The 18,971-nt window shown below is 37.7% G+C and overlaps 1 pseudogene; it reads left to right on the forward strand.

The window, feature by feature from the left end:
• LOC121530105 overlaps window positions 1-18,971 on the forward strand; it is a 164,417-nt pseudogene that overhangs the window by 20,925 nt on the left and 124,521 nt on the right.

An 18,971-nucleotide genomic window follows, 5' to 3' on the forward strand; every position in this document is an offset into this window, starting at 1 on the left:
CTTCCCACAAATTCCACAGATATTACGCTCATGGTGATTTTGGTGCTCCTGACGAACTGATGCTGAACAATTTGACTGCTCTCCTTTTTATACTTAAAGGGCATACAGATATGTTATACTCCTAGACCTCCCAACAATCCAATTCAGTTTTTCAACTATATTGAAAGTCATATATCTGACACACAAACACTTTGAAATATGAATAGAAATGTCTTAGAAACATGTTCTCAGAAAACAATTACTGCAACGTTACACTCCTTGAATCCCTTTCCTCCTTCAGTTAATTGAGTTGGTCCATGCTTACCCAATAACTGTATATTTCGGTGAAATATGCGAGCGTTAAGAAACGACGATTGTAATGCAAACTATTTAGTCTGTGTCCCTTTGTTTAAAGCATTGAAATCTAAAAAATCTGATATTTGAATAAACAACTTGAAACATTGACTTATACCTGACTATGCACTTGACAATTTATTATGGTGCGTCCATGAACGTATATCGGTTCTCCATATCGTGATAAGTATCCGACCCTTTTCACACACATCTGGGGTTCCCACTCAACCATACACACGCACACACGTAGACAGAGGCTTACATATGTAGAAATTGACAGTGTGTTTTGAGAAAATGCAACCCCTTAAGACGTTCCCATTCCCTCTAATTAGGGTCAGGAATACATTTCAATATTCCCAAATTACAGATAGGGGGGGTCGGAAAACTAATCATGACACAATCGTCACATTTTATTACTTCTTTGAACACGTGCACTGATATTATAAAACTATAATTTATGGGTTTATGATTTCTGTGCCAGAATCCATACTGACTAAAAGGGTGGTGAGGGGGAATCCTTATCACAGTAGATGACCGATAATGGGTTTCGGGGTGGGGGAAACCATGTTTTTATCACTAATGTGACAGCTTAATAGCCCATAAGAACCAGCGTTCACTACCGGTTTTGTTACGGAGTTGATTTGGTATTAGTTTTAACTCGGAATAAAATTTGGAAACTGCCCTGATTTACTTAATCTACAGCTGTTCAAACATGAACATGGGACGCCCACCAGATAAGGCAGGCAATCATAGCCATCTAGTTGTACTTAAACTAAAGTACAGCGCATCTACACTATAGGGATATGGGAATAATCGTCCCGAAGAGATAGCCTTATCTCGCTGTTAGCACATAAGTATTTTAGGATCATCATGAACAGATGGCCTTATCTCTCTGTTGTGTGTCTTACAAACATACATAAGTATTTTAAGATACCGCTGAATACTTACAAACTCAGCATTAGTTTAGGTTTAAAGATGATGATGGATCTGAATTCCCGAACAAGTGCTACAGTAAATATTCTCCACGTGTAAACATTTTGGTCCTTCGTGTAAAAAATCCTACAAGTTTACCAATTGAAGCGTTTCTATGGCTTTAAACAGCAGAAAGCAAAAAGTGAAAATTGAAAAAAATTTGTGAACTTGTTTTACATAATTTGGCTAACCACAAAAAGTTTTGAGTCGAGACACAGCACGATACTAAGATCGAAAGAACAAGATGCTATCCGAGAAAACAATGGAATTGCTGAAGGGGCAAGTGGTGCTTCGTTAGTAGATCTTGCAAGGGATATCCAAAAAGGCAAGCACATCACCAATAGATGATTCGGCAGCAATATTCTCTGCGAATCACACAATGCTGACCAAAATTGGCGTCATTAATCACGAATATTTTAATAACAAATTGTACGAGACCACCATGGCACTTATCAAGAAATATAAAGAGTCTCTGATGAAGGTCGAAGTTGCCAATCACACCATGGCAAGTACATCAAAAGCAGGAGCCTCAAAAGAATATGCATCAAATAGAAGTCTGAGCCCAGTAGAACTTGGGTGGAACTCGTGGATAAAAGAGCCTAGAAGGTGAAACAGCACATAAAAGAGCGCAGCAATATGGAAGACATCCTTGAACACAAGGACTAGATGAACCTCCATTGGTTAAAAGTACAGACCACTTTTTCAAGATTAGAGGCAATCGACACGATCGATGAATTAGAATGCACAGTCAACTTGCTATCTAAGAAAATTGATAGAAAAATAAGCGACTTGAGCATCATAAAAGAAGATATTCCGGAGCTACTAAGAGTGGATCTTCCTCAATTTAATGGAAACCCAAAAGAGTGGCTCACATTCTTCTTCGAGGTGATTAATAGCAAGAAAGACAACAGTGACACAAGGAAACTGAATTACCTAAAATCATGCCGAAAAGGAGAGCCGCTCCTCCCAAACGGCGTAGTACAACCAACATAGTCAGTGCGTTTGGATCTGAATTCACTGACATGAACTACAGTAAAAATTCTCCACGTAATGGTGTAGACAACAGCAATTAAAAACTTTTAGTTGCTTCTCAAGTTGAATTGCAATAAAAATAAAACTGTTTAAAAAAACAAATTTCAATTTTATAATGCAACGTCGTGTAGCTTTATAATGAAATGTATTCAAAATATTTAATTAAATTGTTGTTTATTTTTTATCGCTCTATAAAAAAACAAAAAAAAAACAAGAGGAAATCCTATAGTCGAGTGCCGCGACTATAAGATACCCGTTACTGATGTAGACAATTTTTTTACAGAGGAAGCATGTTGAGTAATTGATAGTGACGTCACAAACAATGTGAGGCCTGATAACCTTAATTTCTTGATAAATTGCGAAAAAATGTTTTGATTTAAAAAATCTTCTATCAAATCGATAGATATTAACAGAAATAAGTTATACAAGGTCAAGCGAAGGCATTCATAATAAGATTATATACGCCAAACTTTTTCGCGGCTTGTGGGCGTTAGAGTAGGCGTGGCGGGATGAAAACTCGTGACAAGTTGCAGTGGCAGCTCTTTAATACGTGTTTTTAAGCTTAACTTTCTAGGTTTTATACGCCACGTGATTTTTGCATTTTTGGTTTTTCGGGTTTTGTGGGCGTTATTGGGGCGTAGCTAGATGGGAAAAAAATAATTTGCATTTGGGGCAACATAAAAACCTACATGCTTAATCCGAACATTCTATCACTTCTAGTTACCTAGATACGGGCAGATGGACGTGGCTCAATCGACTTCGCTATTGATCCTTCTACCTGTTGCATACTTTTCAACGTATCTAGTATACCTTTTTACTCTACGAGTAACGGGTATAATTATACAAACACTCACCCAAACTTGAAATTTTATTCCCCACACTCATAATTTCTTTAAACTTTGAACTCATCAGTTGCACTTAGTCTTGTCAGCTTAAAAGTTTATTTAATACTTATTTGTATTACGTTTGACATTTAAGATGAAACCTCGGATGCTATAAAATAGAATACCAAACAACCCAAACTCAAAATAATCATATAAAATAACACCATTAAAAAAAAAATAAAGACTAAAATTAAATCACAGGTACTAAAAAAATAAACTGATACAAATCAATCTGTAACTTCAACAGGTACCTCCATGAATTTAGCCCCTTACAAAAGTCCCAATAATTTTAGGATTTTCCGTGTCGTCATTAAGCCTTATGAACTGTATTCCTGTACGCATCTGCAATAAACGGTAATAAGAGTGCCAGTTTTATTGTAAGTGCCTAGAAATTAAACTTTTTTTTCATTTTTAGGAACCTCCCGCTTTGGTGTATACCTCCAATATCTTCTATATATATAAATTAATTTTATATAATATATTTCTCTCGATGAGTATTTTCCTTCCCTCGCAGCCGTCTCCGTGTAGGTTGTCGGCTGGCTGTTGTCATCTATCGACGAGTTAGGATGATTACGATGGAAGGGTGACTTCCCATCGTAACCTGCTGACCTAGAGACTCAGTCAGTGTTGTAATAATAAAATGTTTAACAGCAGTTACCGGAGGTATTCAGCGAATGAGTTTGTGCTCTTTATTCAGCATTGAAAAATGAACTAACTCCAGGAAATATTCCAATGGCTAACAGAAGCTCACAGTCGCCACGCAAATATGCTGCGTTTGCCGTCTGTGCACGAGCGTCCGGCCCATTGCTTAGTCGTCACTTTACCGGAGCGACAATGTTGACGTAACTACTACTCTTGTCGATGACCGAATGGATAGATTTGGTATATCTGGCAGGGGCCAGTAAAATAAGTTTTCGATTTTAAAGCATCTGGCTAGGTCTGCCAGAGTGCTGTTAAAGCGTTCCACCTGGCCGTTCGATACACTGTGTAAGAATGTTGCATTTGCGATATTAACTCCAAAGTGGTTAGTCAACATGGTTGAGATTGTATGTGAATTCAATGACGGTTCATTGTCACAATAGATCGTCTTGGTTCTTGGGAAACGTTACATTAACTGTAACTGTGCAGGTTTGGGGTCCTCAATCGTTCTAGAGGGGATAAGCTGCACAACTGCGAATTTTGAGAACTTATCGACGCAGGTTAGGAAATATTTCCTGTCCGTTAAAAATATATCAATGTGTAACATCTCCCCTGCACAGGAAGGAATCGGTGACTCGCTAATTTCCTGTTTTTTTGGATGCCTGTCATATTGGGCCTTGCGCAGTTCTGAACGATTTCATTGGCTAGTTCAGCTATTTTGGGAAAATAATACTCGGAGAGTACTTTTTTGACGTTTTCCTGTGCCGATCTGTGTGCCCTATTATGTTCGGCAGTCATGATTTCGCGCCTCTCCGTGGCTGCGAAAATATCCGTTACACGGTTTTTACAGTGCCAGAATTTGGTGGCTGGGAATTGCCGCACCAAATCATCCTGTATCATCGCTAGCGTCTGCAGATCGCAATGAATGACGCCTTTAGCAACAATAATGTTTGCGAGCTCATCCAGTAATGACTCTTTGCAGGAAAAGCTTACCGCGTGTCGTCTCCTATTTCCAAAGAGTACAAAGCTGCGTTTTAACGGAAAGTGTGCCTCTTCTAGAGTTATTTGATTCTGAAAACAGTTCAAGGGCTTATCCGTTGTTTAAATTGTGTGGGTCAGGGAGAGTTCGCTCGTGTATACCGGGCTTGTAATGAATACGCGCACCAGACACCAGACTCCTCAATGCGAGCTTTCCACCTTTTAATTTTTGCATTCGGATTGGATTCCGATACTGCAAAGGTAAATGACTGGTGGTCGGTAAAGATATTATTTTCTTTTACGGCATATAAGTAGTGCCGTAGCTTGGCCAAAGCCCATACAATGGCCAATAACTCCCTCTTATTGGTGGCATAATTGATTTGTCTGTCTTTTTATGTTCTCGAAATCATTGTTTTGGGGCGTCCTTCTTGAGATAGGACTGCGCCGATACCATAGGCCGAGGCGTCCGTCGTTAGATCGAACGCCTTTTTGTAATCTGGGTATCTCAGCATTCAGATGTTTCCAAGATGTTTCGTAATTTCTGAAAGGCTTGTTACTGCGTTTCAGAGAATTGTACCGGAATGTTTCGTAACCTATGCCTACTAACACTTCCGTTTTCGCCTTTTGAGATGTTTGAAATGGGTCTTGCTATTACTGCGAAATCCTTTATGAAACGCCCATAGTCGCTTGCTAGGCCGAGGAATGATCTGACTTCAAATACGGATTTTGGTTCCGGGAAGTCGTGAATGGCTTCTCTGGGTCGGTTGTTGCACCGCTCCTGGTGGCTATGAATCCAAGAAAACTTACGCTTTTGTTTAAGGAAGCGCGATTTTCCTACTGACTCCCTCATGTTGGCTTCGTAAAGACTTTTCAGTACCCAGTCTACATGCGTGATGAGGGATTCTTCGCTTTCTAAAAAAATAAACACATCATTCACAAAATTTGCCGATTTGTTCCCGCAAAATATCATCAATTGTCCTCTAAAATATGCTGGCTGCATTTTTCAAGCATGATCTGGTGGTAGCCTGACTTAAGGTCCAGAGTCGTGAAATATCTGGCCTTGCCCAAGATCCCCAATATCATAGAGGTATTCGGCATGGGGTATTTGTCAAACACCGTTGTAGCGAGCAGAGTATATAATTTTAATTATATTTTAATTACATTAATACATACATTGTTTATGCCCATACAAACTAACACATTCCCTATCAAGAGTCCGGCCATCGTGCCGGCCCTAAAATGCTGATCATGCATTCCAACGGAGACGACTGGCTCTTAAACCAACTAACACTTATAGCCAGCCGTCTCGTGGTATATATAAACATAAGACAAACATACCAATACATGTATAAACTCCTATCGCTGCTCACTTCAGCTTTTAGCTTTTAAGAAGAAATGTTCGCGAATAAAAGTTCAGTCTGGAATACCACTCACAACGACATCGTATTATGATTTCTCACAATATTACTTGGCGACCGTGACAGGACCAGAGAGTGCGAAAAAGTACAAAAAAAAACACTGCATACACGAAACATTTAATAATAAAGAATATTAATGTGATCCATAAAAAACCATAAGAATAAAGTACTGAAATAAAATAAATAGAATATTAATAATAATAAAAGGAACAAGAAAAACCATTTACAACGCATGGTAGGCAGGACCGCCGACTAGTACTAGTACCGCAAGCAATATCCGCTGGCTGAACCACCGTTGGAAAGGTATGGATGGTACACCCGCACCACAAAACGACAAACCCTCACTTCAAGAGGCACTGGAGGCGCAGCCGAAGGATGGACCAAGACCTTTGACCATTGCCGAATATAAAGCAAGGCAAGCAGCGAGAGTTAACGCAACTGCACTCAAAAAAAAAAAAGAGTCGGCAAGCGAGCTATACTCCTAAAAGAGCGAGCGGTGATCATCGGAGTTTTGAAGGAAAGAAGACCCCAAACTAAACAGGAAAAATTGAAACGGCAACTAAAGGAATTAAATTGCCTTCTCCACCGGGAGAAGAAGAAGCGGACTAAGTAATTAGTTCACCGCCAGTTTTTTTTTGCAGTTACAACGCGTTTACGCCGGGTGCAATGATTAAGTTCATTAACTTATTTTTTTCACATAAACTCATGTACTAACACACAACTTTTGGTGTAAGCTTAATATAAATAAAGCTATTGTAACTTGAATATCGCTGATATGTAAACTAAAAGTTAACCACATCATATATAGGTTCCTAAACATCTTATCCCCTCTACATTTATAAAAATCTTAATCAAAATTAAAAAGTAAAAATGGGTCTGTGGAGCTCAAAAGAGGAAGAAGTAAAAGACAATACGGCTAATGTCGTGAATAATGTCATAGTTGACCAAACTCTTCTTTTTACCTCCATGTACATATAATTTGATAATAATAATAACTGTAATTCTGTTGTTGTAGTGTTTAAAGTGCAATACATCTAAAAAAATGTATTAAAAGAGAAAATTTGTATAGAGAGCATATGAGCCGAGCTCAAGACCTCGATAAAATTTGAACAAAAAAAAAGAGAAAAACCACAACGAAATGCTGGCAGAAAACATACAATTCAAAATCAGCATAAATATTGCTAATCAGGCTAATAGTAGCCTATAGTTAAGACTAGAAAACTTCTTAGCTAATAAAAATACCGAGATTTTCAGAAGTTATAAGTGGGTTAACAAAAATACACACATAAATAAAAGAAAAAAAACTCGAAGAAAAAAAAAGAAACAAAACTCGAAGAAAGAAAAAGATAACACGCTCCAAAAACATTTGGGCGAAATTATCACTAACGCCAACAAAGTAAGAAGAGCGATAGCAATAAGTCGAGAATCAGTATCTACTTGTCATGAAAGTCACGTAATACTTATTTATAATCAGATTATATCTATTGTAAGATAAGCTCTCCAAAAGTATGAGATTGTTTTCCATATACCAGAGAAGGTAAATACACAATAGAGGCAAATATAACAATTTCCTACGCGGACATCCACGATAATTCGTTGGTTGATATTTTTAAGGAAGATACCAGTGAAGATTTCATAGGGTTCGAAAGCCCCTAGAAGTCAGCAAAACAGAAGTAAAGGTGGATACAGAAAACATTAACAACATAGTTGAGGACTTGGAAGAGGCAACAATGTGACCACAATGGCAACCAATGTCCAATTCTTAAAAACTGCGGCTTCACTAATTCCTGAGTTTTATGGCAAAGCAGAAAATCTACAAAGTTTCTTAGATGTCTTGGAGCTTATAGATGAAATAAAAGAATCATATGAAAACACAGCAGTCAAACTAATAAAGACAAAATTAAAAGGACATGCACGCAACCTCATTGGAGAGGAAAACACAATAGCAACAATTGTGGCAAAGCTGAGTAAATCAGTCAAAGAACAGTCGGTTGAGGTTTTATCAGCCAAAGTTAGGAATTTGCAGCAGAAAAACAAAACGGCAAATGCATATGCCAAAGAAGTAGAAGATCTGACCAGAACATTACAAGGGGCTTATATAAACGAGCGCTTACCACTAGAATTAGCATCTAAATATAGCACCCAAAGTGCGGTGAAGGTAATGACAACAAACTGCTCAATTGATAAGGTAAAACTTTTCATGCACGGTTACAATAACCGTGGCTATTATCACAACAACACCACATCGCAAGGAACCCACAACTCCTCAAACCGCGGAAATAACTATAATAGAAATGTTAGGGTCACACAGGAAAACGAAGAACAGTAAGAATATATAAAATCAATATTAGCCTTAGTTCTTTCATAAAAGTTAAAAATGAAAAAAACAACAAAAATTTAACGGGAGCCGAGATTTCATTACTCAAACAATGTAATCAAGAGTACCCCGAATTGGACAGATCTAAAATTTCAAATATAAAGGGAATAGGACAAGATTCTATAAAATCCTTGGGTTTAGCGCTAGTGGAACTTAAAACAAAAATGTCATTTTACCACAAGACTTTCAAACAGTTCCACTAGACTTTCCGATTCCATGCGATGGCATTTTGGGAATAGATTTCATTAAAGAATTCAACTTATCTTATTTTTTTAAGACTCACAAGGTTCTTTAGTATTAAGACACAATAACCTGACTTTATCAATACAAATTCCAATGCACAATTCGGTTTCCTAAAAACACTCTGTTACTGCCACATAGAGCAGAAGTAATTATAACAGTAAAAATTAACTTGAAAGAATCGTCCGCTTTTATTCCGAGCCAAGAACCATTTAAGGTGTGCTGGTTCCAAGCACATTGGTTAACACGGGTTGTTCAACAGTTCAATTTCTAAATACAAACTCTGAAACAATTCGTTTAAATGTTAATACAATAAAATTCGAGTCGTTAGATAAGGAACTCAAACCCAAGTACAGAAATGATAGAATAAAAGAAGTATTACATAAACTAAAGTTCCCCTCTCAATACCTAGCAAAATTGTCAGAACTGTGTACAACTTATAGCGATATATTCGGACTTGAATCGGTACCGATATCAGCTAACAATTTTTCTAAACAACAACTTCGCTAAAGCGATAAAACACCAGTATATATAAAAAATTATAGAAATGCAGAAAGTGAAAAGCTAGAAATAAACAAACAGGTTGACAAATTAATAAAGGATGGTATAGTCGAACCATCAATTTCAGAATATAACAGTCCATTATTGTTGCCTAACAAATTCAACAGATAAACGATGGCGACTATTGGTTGACTATAGACAAATAAACAAAAAATTATTAGCTGACAAATTTCCTTTACCACGCATAGAAAATATATTGGATCAGGTAGGGCTAAATACCTTTCTAGCTTGGACCTTATGTCCGGATTTCATCAAATAGAGTTGTCCGAAAAGTCCAGAAACCTTACATCATTCATTTCGCTATTCGCGATTGCCATACGGACTAAAAGTGGCACCAAATTCATTCATGAGAATGATGACCCTAGCATTTTCCGGTCTAGAACCATAAAAGGCGTCCCTATACATGGAAGACTTAGTAGTCATAGGATGCTCCGAACAACGTATGTTCAACAATTTAACAAAAGTATTCAGATATGCCGCAAATTTAACCTAAAACTTTATCCAGAAAAATGTTCATTCTTTATGTACGAAGTTACCTATCTGGGTCATAGGTGCACAGACAAGGGTATATTACCAGATAAAAATAAATACGAAGCAATTAAAAATTACCCTGTGCAAAAAACTCGCGCAGATTCGTAGCGTTCTGTAACTACTATAGAAGATTCATAAAAAATGTTGCAGATTATTCTAGACATATAACAAAGCTTTGTAAGAAAAATGCCCACTTCGAATGGAACAAGGATTGTAATGATGCATTTAATTATATAAAAGAGGCCTTAATGAGCCCAAAACTCTTACAATTCCCAGATTTCAACAAAGAATTCTGTATAACAACAGATACTAGCAAATACGCTTGCGGAGCGGTACTTACGCAAGAACATATGCTTCTCGGTCATTTACAGTTTTTTCATAAATGATAAATATGAAAAAACCAACAAGTATTTAACATTGTTAGTAGATACGGTAGCCGAGATTTCGTTACTCAAACAATGTAATCAAGAGTACCACGAATTGGACAGATCTAAAATTTCAAATATAACGGGTATAGGACAAGGTTCAATAAAATCCTTGGGTTTAGCGTTAGTGGAGTTTAAAATAAAAAATGTCATTATATAACATGACTTTCAAATAGTCCCACCTGATTTTCCGATTCCATGCGATGGCATTCTGGGAATAGACTTCATTAAAGAATCCAACTGTATCTGTATTTTCAAGACTCACAAGGCTCTTTAGTGTTAAGACCGAATAACCTGACTTTTCCAATACAAATCCCAATGCACAATACAATTTCCGACAATACTCTCTTACTAGTATGTAGAGCAGAAGTAATTAGAAGAGTAAAAATTAACTCAAAGGAACCGTCAGTTTTTATTCCGAGCCAAGAACCATTTAAATACAATTTCCGACAATACTCTCTTACTAGTATGTAGAGCAGAAGTAATTAGAAGAGTAAAAATTAACTCAAAAGAACCGTCCGTTTTTATTCCGAGCCAAGAACCATTTAAAGGTGTGCTGGTTCCGAGCACATTGGTTAACACGAGTTGTGCAACAGTCCGATTTTTAAATACAAACTCTGAAACAATTAGTTTAAATGTTAATACAATAAAATTCGAATCTTTAGAAAACTATGATATACAAAAGCCCAAGGAACACAACCCCAAGTACAATAATGATAGAACAAAAGAAGTATTAAAAAAACTAAGTTTTCCCTCTCAATTTCAAACAAAATTGTCAGAACTGTGTAAAACGTATAGCGATATATTCTGTCTTAAATCGGAACCGATATTACCTAACAATTTTTATAAACAACAACTTCGCATAAGAGATAAAACACCAGTATATATATAAAAATTATAGAAATGCAGAAAGTGAAATAATAATAAAGGATGGTATAGTCGAACCACTGCTTGGACCTTATGTCCGGATTTCACCAAATAGAGTTGTCCGAACAGTCTAGGAACCTATATACATAGATGATCTACATGGATGATCTAGTAGTCATAGGATGCTTCGAACAACATATGTTCAACAATTTTACAAAAGTATTTCAGTTACGCCGCAAATTTAACCTTAAACTTCATCCAGGAAAGTGTTCATTCTTTATGCACGAAGTTACGTATCTGGGTCATAGGTGCACAGACAAGGGTATATTACCAGATGAAAATAAATACCAAGCAATAAAAAAATTATCCTGTGCCAAAAAACTCAGATGAGGCGCGAAGATTCGTAGCATTCTGTAACTACTATAGAAGATTCATAAAAAATTTTGCAGATTATTCTAGACATATAACAAAACTTTGCAAGAAAAATGGCCACTTCGAATGGATCAAGGATTGTAATGATGCATTTAATTATTTAAAAGAGGCCTTAATTAGCACAAAACTCTTACAATTCCCAGATTTCAACAAAGAATTCTGTATAACAACAGATGCTAGCAAATACGCTTGCGGAGCGGTACTTACGCAAGAACATGGGCGTACGCGCGTTCTACCAAATTCACAGAAGGAGAATCCAACAATTCAACCAACAAGAATTAGCAGCCATCCACTGGGCCATAAAATACTTCAGACCATACCTTTACGGGAGACATTTTATAGTAAAAACAGACCATCGACAGAGCTTCCGGAGCCCATAGTCAATAACAATGACATCAGGAAATATGTGAAACTTAAATTCAGTCAGCGCTAAATGCACAGGCACAAGCCTTTGAACACAAATTCCAAAAATTAGAAGAAGAAATAATGTCTATGTCTTTAGCAAATACAGAAGCCAAGATCTATGAGGCAATTAGTATCGACAATGGGGTAAGGTGCGAAGAGCCTCTAGACATTGTAAAGTCTATCCCTGAATTTGACGGCAATCTGAAAAACTATGTTTCTTGGAGACAAGCGGCTAACGCTGCTCACACTGTTTTTACACTGTTCTAGACACTATCAGGCGGTAGCTATCAGGGCTATTGTAGCACGCCTAGATTTCACATATGCCGACAAAACACCGGTACGTGTTATCCAACAAGTATTAAACAGTATAAGACGGAGAACTTTCTCTTACTAATTATTATGACGAAATAGAGAAAAAGCTAACGCTTCTCACAAATAAAACTTTAATGTCACACGAGACTTTTGGTGGTGCCGTGTTGAACGAGAAATTTAGGAGTGATGCTCTTCATACTTTCATCTCCGGGCTAAGGAAGCCCTTGAGATTGAGTATTCCCAGGCCAATCCAAAGATATGTCCTCCGCATTAGCACTTGCTCAACAAGCGGCATCGGCAAATGACAGATGCGCTTACGCCGCAATCCTTGCTAGATTTACAAATGAAAAAGAAAAGTCTTAAAAAACAGGCATTCAACACAGCCAGAAATCGAGGAATGAACAAAAGAATCCACACTACGTTAAGTCTGAGCCAAACCAGGCTTACAGATATAGAGATCACGGTAGTTCTAAGCAACGACAATTTGGTCAAAGGAACCAATATCAGGTGCCCGAGGCCATGGAAGGAGACCCTACTTTCCGATCAAACCGGAAACAAAAGCAAAGTTTATGAAGATGTCTCCATGAGAACTCAGAAACTGAACTTTACTGAACAAAAAAAAGATGATAATAATTATAAAAACTATGCTAAGTCCGAAGTTTCAGCTGGGACGAAAGTTCAGATCTGGAATATGGTCATTTTTTAGGAAGAAGTCCCTGCTGCCGTACATAACTCGTACGATAGCAGGACGTACTATGAAAGCAATATAGAGGCCCTTCAATTTTCCGAATTTAAAGATGTAAACAGTCATCGACTATCTCTCTTCGAGTGCGGAAGTCGTTAAAAAGAAATTAAAAATTACCCAGTGCCCAAAACTCGCGCAGATTCGTAGCATTCTGTAATTACTATAGAAGATTCAAAAAAAATGTTGCAGATTATTCTAGACATATAACAAAGCTTTGTAAGAAAAATGCCCACTTCGAATGGAACAAGGATTGTAATGATGCATTTAATTATTTAACAGAGGCATTAATGAGCCCAAAACTCTTACAATTCCCAGATTTCAACAAAGAATTCTGTATAAAAACAAATACTAGCAAATACGCTTGCGGTGCGGTACTTACGCAAGAACATGGGGGCGCGCATTTACCAATTGCATATGCTTCTCGGTCATTTACAGTTTTTTCATAAATGATAAATATGAAAAAACCAACAAGTATTTAACATTGTTAGTAGATACGGTAGCCGAGATTTCGTTACTCAAACAATGTAATCAAGAGTACCCCGAATTGGACAGATCTAAAATTTCAAACATAACGGGTATAGGACAAGGTTCTATAAAATCCTTGGGTTTAGCGTTAGTGGAGTTTAAAATAAAAAATGTCATTATATCACATGACATTCAAATAGTCCCACCTGATTTTCCGATTCCATGCGATGGCATTCTGGGAATAGACTTCATTAAAGAATTCAACTGTATCTGTATTTTCAAGACTCACAAGGCTCTTTAGTGTTAAGACCGAATAACCTGACTTTTCCAATACAAATCCCAATGCACAATACAATTTCCGACAATACTCTCTTACTAGTATGTAGAGCAGAAGTAATTAGAAGAGTAAAAATTAACTCAAAAGAACCGTCCGTTTTTATTCCGAGCCAAGAACCATTTAAAGGTGTGCTGGTTCCGAGCACATTGGTTAACACGAGTTGTGCAACAGTCCGATTTTTAAATACAAACTCTGAAACAATTAGTTTAAATGTTAATACAATAAAATTCGAATCTTTAGAAAACTATGATATACAAAAGCCCAAGGAACACAACCCCAAGTACAATAATGATAGAACAAAAGAAGTATTAAAAAAACTAAGTTTTCCCTCTCAATTTCAAACAAAATTGTCAGAACTGTGTAAAACGTATAGCGATATATTCTGTCTTAAATCGGAACCGATATTACCTAACAATTTTTATAAACAACAACTTCGCATAAGAGATAAAACACCAGTATATATATAAAAATTATAGAAATTGCAGAAAGTGAAATAATAATAAAGGATGGTATAGTCGAACTACTGCTTGGACCTTATGTTGGATTTCACCATATAGAGTTGTCCGAACAAATTTAACCTTAAACTTCATCCAGGAAAGTGTTCATTCTTTATGCACGAAGTTACGTATCTGGGTCATAGGTGCACAGACAAGGGTATATTACCAGATGAAAATAAATACCAAGCAATAAAAAAATTATCCTTTGCCAAAAAACTCAGATGAGGCGCGAAGATTCGTAGCATTCTGTAACTACTATAGAAGATTCATAAAAAATTTTGCAGATTATTCTAGACATATAACAAAACTTTGCAAGAAAAATGGCCACTTCGAATGGATCAAGGATTGTAATGATGCATTTAATTATTTAAAAGAGGCCTTAATTAGCACAAAACTCTTACAATTCCCAGATTTCAACAAAGAATTCTGTATAACAACAGATGCTAGCAAATACGCTTGCGGAGCGGTACTTACGCAAGAACATGGGCGTACGCGCGTTCTACCAAATTCACAGAAGGAGAATCCAACAATTCAACCACCAAGAATTAGCAGCCATCCACTGGGCCATAAAATACTTCAGACCATACCTTTACGGGAGACATTTTATAGTAAATACAGACCATCGACAGAGCTTCCGGAGCCCATAGTCAATAACAATGACATCAGGAAATATGTGAAACTTAAATTCGTCAAGCATAAGGCTATTCTAACAGACATGGGCACAGAGTATAAGAACAGTATAATATATGTAAGTTATCCCGATTACGGTCAGCACCACGGAGTTGTCGGAGAAGCCAATAATACTGCCCTCCTTCTACGACTGCCCCGATATTACATACAATCAATACTGTATCCAGCTATATCACACATCACACATCTACATTTGCCTTTCATGTCAGCCTTAAAATAGGAATAGGAATCGATAGGAAAAAGTGTCAGTATATCGAATAGCGATAGTTTCGAAATCGTGCGCGCCGCGGTTCAGGCAGCGCTAAATGCACAGGCCCAAGCCTTTGAACACAAATTCCAAAAATTAGAAGATGAAATAATGTCTATGTCTTTAGCAAATACAGAAGTCAAGATCTATGAGGCAATTAGTATCGACAATGGGGTAAGGTGCGAAGAGCCTCTAGACATTGTAAAGTCTATCCCTGAATTTGACGGCAATCTGAAAAACTATGTTTCTTGGAGACAAGCGGCTAACGCTGCTCACACTGTTTTTACACTGTTCTAGACACTATCAGGCGGTAGCTATCAGGGCTATTGTAGCACGCCTAGATTTCACATATGCCGACAAAACACCGGTACGTGTTATCCAACAAGTATTAAACACTATGAAACCGAGAACTTTCTCTTACTAAGTATTACGACGAAATAGAGAAAAAGCTAACGCTTTGTCAAGGGCACCATTTATGCCCCTTGCTTAATAAATGTTCCCGAATCAGAAATTGTAGAAGAGCATAAGTCACAAAATGTGCACAGCGTCTAAAAATTCTCGAAAATTGTTGACGGCAAACCCAAACCTTCTGAGAACATATTAGTTACGTTTGATTCCTACAAAATACCAAGCAAGCTTGACGTCTCTTGGCACACCGTAAAGGTTGGGGAATATTTTCCTAATCCTATGAGGTGCAAGTCTTGCCAAATATTGGGACACACAATGAAACACTTCAAGAACACTGCAACTTGCGTTTCTTGTATCCTCTCTCCCCATCTTCTAGTGCCCTGCACTCGCATTTTTTGTGCAAACTGTAGCGGCGGTCATCCAGCCTCTCCAACATGCCCAAAATATCAATTCCAGAGAGAACTTTTCTGCATCAAAACAAGCAAGAAATGCAGCTTCCGTAAAGCCCGCAATATTTTACGACAAAAAAACAATAACAACGCATCGACTATTTTCGCTTCTGTCGCCAGCGCAGCAAGCCCTCCGTCCACAACCGACCGAACCCAAAATACGATACCTACGAAAACAACAACAAACACATTAACTCCGAAGCCCGATAGTGTAACCAACACGACCACTCCCACGAACATGCCAAATTTATACAAATCTCTCTCCACTGCACCCGACCTACAAGACCCAAGCAAACAAAATCAAAGTACCAGAATCCCCAACTAAATCTAACGCTAAATATATCATCCGACTCCGATTCATCAATGGAAACATTGGATTCATAGTCCATAGTCCATTCATAGCGTTTCCTATATCCAACAGAAATCTTATTGATTTATTTTAATATATGCCAATTAAAATATTACAATGGAATATAAGCGGAATTTTTAACAATTATCATGAACTTTCTATATTAATAAATGAACAATCCACTGACATTTTATGTTTACAAGAAACAAACCTGCCCTGTAACTTTATAAACTTTGTCTGCCCCAAGGGCTACATTGGTTATTTCCACAATTTACCGCAGAACATCAGTGCTAAGCAAGGCATTGGTATTCTTATCAAACAAAACCTCCCCCGCTTACACCAAAATATCGACTCTAATATTCTCTGCTCTGTTTTGGAGCTTAATGTAAGCATTGACGTACAGATTGTCAATGTTTACATCCCTCCAAATCAAAGTTTTACAACATCTGACTTATCCGCCATTCTCGATAGTGTTAGACACCTCTACATAGTTCTGGGGGACTTCAACTCGTGGAGCCCTCTATGGGGCTCTAGTCAGTCAAACACCAGAGGTAAAAAAATCGAGAAATTAATATCGAAACAAGATCTGATTGTCCTCAACAATGGATCTCCCACAGATCTATCCAAACACAATTCCCTTACCGACGTTGACCTTTCCTTGATTACCCCGCAGATAGCACACAGGTGCAGTTGGTCAATCTTATCCAACCTTCACGGTAGTGATCACTTCCCCATATCTATTGATTATTCCATACATTTTAGTACCTCCCCTACCCCTCCCCTACCTAAATTTAAAATAGATTTAGCCAATTGGGATGCATATAGATCTATGTGCGAAAGAAGAGCGTTGGATTGGAAGTCAAGTTGTTTAAACCACCAAGTTGCACAAATAACAAAAGCGATTAGGTCCGCAGCCAACTGCAGTATTCCACAAACCAAACGGTGCGCAAGGCTGCAGTTCCGTGGTGGGATTACAACCTTCAGAGGCTTCGAAATGAAAAGCAACAGCTGTTCGCAGTTTATAAAGCCAGAATGTCCGACACCAACTTGATAAATTATAAAAGAGCCAATGCAGTTTTTAAAAAATTTGTACTTGTGGCCAAAAGGACTTGTCTTGAAAATTTCACCTCCAGGATATCCCCTTTATCGTCTTCCAAAAAAGTTTGGTCCGACGTAAAGAGGCTGGCCGGCGTACCACCACAGCCGTTTCGATTTTTGAAGTGCGATTCAGGTGTCGTAACAGGTTCTGAGGATATCGCAGAAGAGTTCGGGCATCTTTGTTCAAACTATTCGGCTGACAGTAACTTTTCAGCCGAATACGTACACCAAAAAGACGCCTATTTATCGCAGTCCTATCTTCTGACAGCTCTGTCATCACCTGCCAAATGCTTAGAAAAAAACTTCACATTAGCCGAAATCGAATATGAATTAGCCGGGTCAAAGGGTAAAACCCCAGGAGCTGACCGGATATCCTACCCAATGCTTAAGGAAATACTACTCTCCCTTAAAACCAGGCTTTTAGGAGTATACAATCAAATTTTTAACTCCGGAAAATACCCACACAGTTGGATATCAGCCACTGTCATCCCAATTCCCAAACTAAATAAACCTCCGGCAGAAATCAACAGGTACCGCCCCATTTCCCTCTTATCCTGTTTAGGAAAAACTATAGAAAAAATGATTGAACGCCGACTTATGTGGTTCATCACCCGAAATAACCTGATCTCGCAGAACCAAGTTGCATTTAAACAAAAGCATAGCACTATGGACGCCTTGTTGCGTATTCAACACTTCGCGTCAAACGCTCTTTCCACGAAAAATCACGTCTCTATATTAGCGACTGATTTTGAAAGAGCCTTCGATCGCGTGGGGATTCATGCCGTACTTAGTCAGCTTGAGCGCTGGGGTGTTGGTCCAAGACTTTATAACCTTATAAAGGCCTAAAAAATTTAAATATTGTTAAAGATAAATTTGTAGATGTATTAAGTGAAATCGATTCCTGGGGAGCCATTTCGCGTGCGTCCCTAGCCATTGAAAAATGTAAATTACTCCATATTTGCCGCAAACACAGATGCACTCTCTCCCATATTAACTTTAAAAATAAAAGAATAGAAAATTTTAAAAGTTTAACAATTTTGGGCTTAACCTTCGATACCAAACTCCTATTTGATCAGCATTGTATTAAACTAAGAAAACAACTCGAGCCCAGATTTAACATTATAAAATTTTTGTCATCCAAATACACTAACATCCATATTAATACACTAATAGGAATTACTCGTGCCCTGATGCTCTCCAAAATAGATTACGGTCTACCAGTTTACGGATGGTGTGCAAAATCACACTTAAACAAGTTGCAGGCTCCATACCATGGTGCA

The sequence above is a fragment of the Drosophila eugracilis genome, unplaced genomic scaffold (assembly GCF_018153835.1).
Source record: "Drosophila eugracilis isolate 14026-0451.02 unplaced genomic scaffold, ASM1815383v1 contig_2174, whole genome shotgun sequence".
NCBI classification, from domain to species: domain Eukaryota; kingdom Metazoa; phylum Arthropoda; class Insecta; order Diptera; family Drosophilidae; genus Drosophila; species Drosophila eugracilis.